Source organism: Cynara cardunculus (assembly GCF_001531365.2).
Source record: "Cynara cardunculus var. scolymus isolate 2C chromosome LG 5, CcrdV1, whole genome shotgun sequence".
NCBI lineage: Eukaryota > Viridiplantae > Streptophyta > Magnoliopsida > Asterales > Asteraceae > Cynara > Cynara cardunculus.
The window spans coordinates 25,641,242-25,645,716 of NC_037532.1; positions in this window are offsets into that span (position 1 = coordinate 25,641,242).

The window sequence follows — 4,475 nt, forward strand, 5'->3', positions numbered from 1 at the left end:
TGTTGAGATATGCAACTAGTGTACATATGAACACAATATGAACATTTGTAAACAATAGTTCCTTTATTATGAACAATGGGTTTATCCATAATGGCTTGAACAATACCGAAAACTTTGCTACCGGGTCTCTTCTACCAATCACAAATTCAAAAACATTATAGATAGAAAAATCAATATTATAAAAAAAACAAGATCAATAATAAATTTACAAAAAATATAAATTCAATATTAGATGACTTGATTCATGTCCTTACTATAACATATATGAACACACTTGAACGTATATAAACACATATGAACGTATATAAACATTAGTTGCAGTCCATGGTAGGTCAAACATCACAAGCAGCTGATGGAGCCGAATGGTTATCAGAATTGGATTGCATAACAAATTAAGTTGACCGATGAACTCATTCATTTGAACATATGAATTGGGCTCGTAGTAATAACTAATGAAAAAGCTACCAACACAATATGAACTATAAAAAACACAAAAAGGTCATAATCAACATAATTTCAATTAAAAGTTCATATGAACACTTATGAACACACATAGTTCATTAGATGCCTTGATTCATGTCTCTACTATAACATATATGAGAACAACTGAACGTATATGTTGATCATCTCTCTCAGTGATTTGATGATAATCCCTTTTCACCTATACATTGTATTTATGTTTTTGTATTTTCAGTTCCAGCGATCTTCATTGAGTATGTTCAGTGATCGCTGAAGAACTTGCTTTGTAAATCTATCAGAGACAACAATACTTCAAGAAGACAACACTCACACCAAAGAACCTTCAGCAAACGTCGAAGACTGAAACTGAAGATTAGAGACCGGCAAGTACATGATCTGAAGCGGTATTCAGTGATTACAAGTCTGTCTACACATGTGTGAAGACTTCTCAAGCTTCAGCGAATGATGATGAGACCTTCAGGTCATTCCAGCATTCAACGATCAAAGGAAGCGTGCTTAGCACGATTGTTTTTGTCTTGTCCTTATGCACACAAAGGACAAAACCCATACCCTTACAAAAGTTAGTACGGTACGGAGCCGACTAGTCGACTCTTTGTCCACCAACTTTAGGTAAGGATGTCTGCTCATGAATAGTGCTTTTGTACTATTCACTGTAGGAAAGGACAAGCCTTCCTCTTAAGGCTTGACACGCACTCTAAACCTACCATATTGCATTAAATGGATATTTAATGCACTGGGTATAAATAGAAGTGTTTCTTCTTCATGAAGAGAGCGCACATCTCTCTCTCTCTAACCTAATTCTTACTTCAAGCATCTTCTAGCTTATGTAAAGAATCTTTCTTTTAGCAACTTCTTTTCTTGTAAATGCTAAAGCTTTGTGTGTAACCAAAGATTGTTTAGATAGGTTTTTATTACCTTATCTTTCYGCAAACAATCTTGTAAAATCTGTATTGATCTTCTCTATTAATATATATTTTAAATTTGAAAATACTGTGTTTGTATTCATCCCCCCCTTCTACAAACTGTTTATCTTCTTGTAGACCCTTATGGGACCAACAAGTGGTATCAGAGCAGTGTTTTCTTTGTTTCCTTGTGTTTAGCTATTTTCTGTACTTGTTTATCTCTTCTTAAGATAACTTTACTGCTTACAAATGGCTTTACAAATTGCAAACACACACACACACAAAAGATAATGGCTCTCTTGCTAAACCGCCCCGGTTTGTCCGTGACAACTTTAGTCTCTGGAAGAACTGGATGTCCCTCTTTCTGGAAGGCGTGGATCCTGAAATTCCACATTACATAGAAAATGGACCATATATTCCATTTTCTATTGCTCCGACTGTTCCATCAACAGCTACGACGACCACAATTCCTGAATGATAGATTCCAAAGCTTCCACATCAGTGGAGCGATGAGGACAAGAAGAAGATAGCTATAAACATGCGTGCTCGGTCTATAATAGCTATGTCTCTTCCTGCTGAAATCTATCACTCAGTGATGAAACTCAAAACTTCTAAATCCATATGGGATACACTATGTGTCCAATATGAAGGAACAACTCAGGTTCAGGAGACTAGAAAGATCAATCTAGTAAGACAATATGAAACCTTTCTCTGTGGAAAGTCTAAGACATTGTCTGAAGTACATCAAAGATTTAACTGCCTTCTTATTGATCTTAGGGCTGTCGGTAGGAAATATTCTAATTCTGAAACTTTGACTAAGTTTGTAGAATGCCTTCCTGAGTCTTGGGACACCTTTTCCATGTGTCTCAAGATGTCAAATGACATGTCCACCCTTTCTCTTTCTACCTTATACGAGATTCTGCTTAACCATGAGCAATCTCGTCAACTGAAAAAGAATCTTGTAAGAGAATCCAGAGAAATGAAAAGCTCTCCTCTAGCTTTGATCTCTGAAGCTTCTTTAGTTGAAATGTCTTCTACCCCTTTCGTTTCTTCTCTACCTCCCGTGGTCATCACAGATATAGATTATTCTGAGGACATTCCAGAATATGATTTAACAGATTTTGATGAGTCCCTGACACTCCTAACTAAGTCATTTAGGAGGTTTGCCAATAAGAGCAACTTCCGCAAGTCTCCTCAGCTATCCCTCAGGGAGAAGCCAAAGTCTGAAAGAATAGACAAGGCTTCAGCTGTCTGCTACAACTGTCACCGGCCCGGACATTTTGCAGGTGAATGCAGATCAAAGAAGACTGCGACGCCATCTTCTAAAGCTCCTTCCTCCTTCAGGACCAAAGATGAAAAATACTTAAAACTGAAGGAGAAATACAAGAAGATGAAGAACATCCAACGAAAAGCTAATGGCCTTATTGCTGAAGAGCATGACTGGGCTGAATCATCTGATGAATCATCTTCTGATGAAGAGGATAAAGCCTACGTCTGCTTGATGGCCATTGATGCTGATGAAGGATCTTCTAAAGCGTCTACATCCTCTGAGCCATCTTCTTCTACTCAGGTATGTTTCCTGAATGAACCTTCTTCTTCTTCTAGTCTTTCTGCACTGGATACACTAACGGTTGACCTTTACAATGCCCTCAATGGCAAATCGAAAGTTGAGATGCTTAACGTTGATCTTCAAGAGCAATTGAAGATTTTCCATTCTAAGATCAAAGAACTGACCTCTGTTGAGGAAAATCTTAAAGTTCAGGTTATTGTAAATCAAGCTATCACTGTTGAACGTGAGAAGGCTGTCGCTGAACGTGGCGAGCAATCGTTGAACTCAAGGCCGAGAAAGCTACTATTGAAGGGTGGTGCAAAGCTTCCATCAAGGCCTCTGAGATCATTAATGCTCAGATCCCCGCCAAGATAACGACTGGCCTAGGATTTTCCTATGATCAGGAAGAACGTGTTGTTGACAGGTCCATGCTCAAGTTTGGTACCTTCGTCTCCTCTATTCCCAACACTTCTTCCTCTCAGTCCTCTTCTTTTACTGAGAGTCATCTTAAGGAACTCCTTTGAGTTCTGGGTGCAAAGGCAAAGGTAAATCCATTGTCACAGCATCCCGTCTTAAGAAATCTAACAAGTTTAATAGATTTAGGTCTATTCCTTCAGCTTGTAAAGCTTCTTTTTTTTAGGGACTAAGAAATCTGAATCGCATCAGAAATCTAAGTCATAACTCAAGGTGAACTTTTCACCTAAGGAATCCAATTCCACAAAGGTTCCTCCTAGAACTAATGAGAAGAGAATTCTTGGAGCTGGTCCCGTTTCTAGTATGATGCTTCCTGGCCCTAAAGCAACTCTTAGCTTTAGGAAGTGTAAACACTGTGGTGAGAGAACACATATTGCCAGTAAGTGTCCTTCTGCCGCCAAAGCTGGTTCACCAGTTTTGAGCAAGAAAGTAACCAAGGCTGAGAAATCACCTAAGGTGAAATTATCCACAAAGGCTGCTCCTACAGTCATGGTGAAGAAAACCGTTGAAGCCTCTTCTTCAGGCTCAGCGAGACAACTCCTGCTGAAAAGTCTTCAGTATCAGACGTTGTAATCCCTACCACTAAAGTCTCTTATTCAGACTCAGTGAAGACTTCCACTGAAACTACCTTGGTAGTGTCAAGGGTTGTTCATCTTTCCACTCAAACCTCTTTAGGTTCAGTAATGCCATCTACTGATACTAATTCGTTAGCATCAGATGATGAAGCCTCTAACAAAGATGGACCCCAATAGCTGGGTACCAATAGCATTCTTATTTTGTTTCCTTGCTCAGGTTATCAAAGGCATATGGTATATGGACAGTGGCTATTCGAGACATATGACTGGAGATAAATCTTTTGTAACTCACTTCAAGGAAGAAAGAGGACCTTCCATAACCTTCGGTGGAAATGGAAAAGGATATACCAAAGGTTTTGGTATATTATCCAATGGTACAACAACTTTCAAACGCGCTGCATAGGTTGAAGGACTGAAGCACAATCTTCTTAGCATCAGCCAACTGTGTGATAAAGATTATACAGTTAAATTCTCAAAGAATTCTTGTCATGTTCT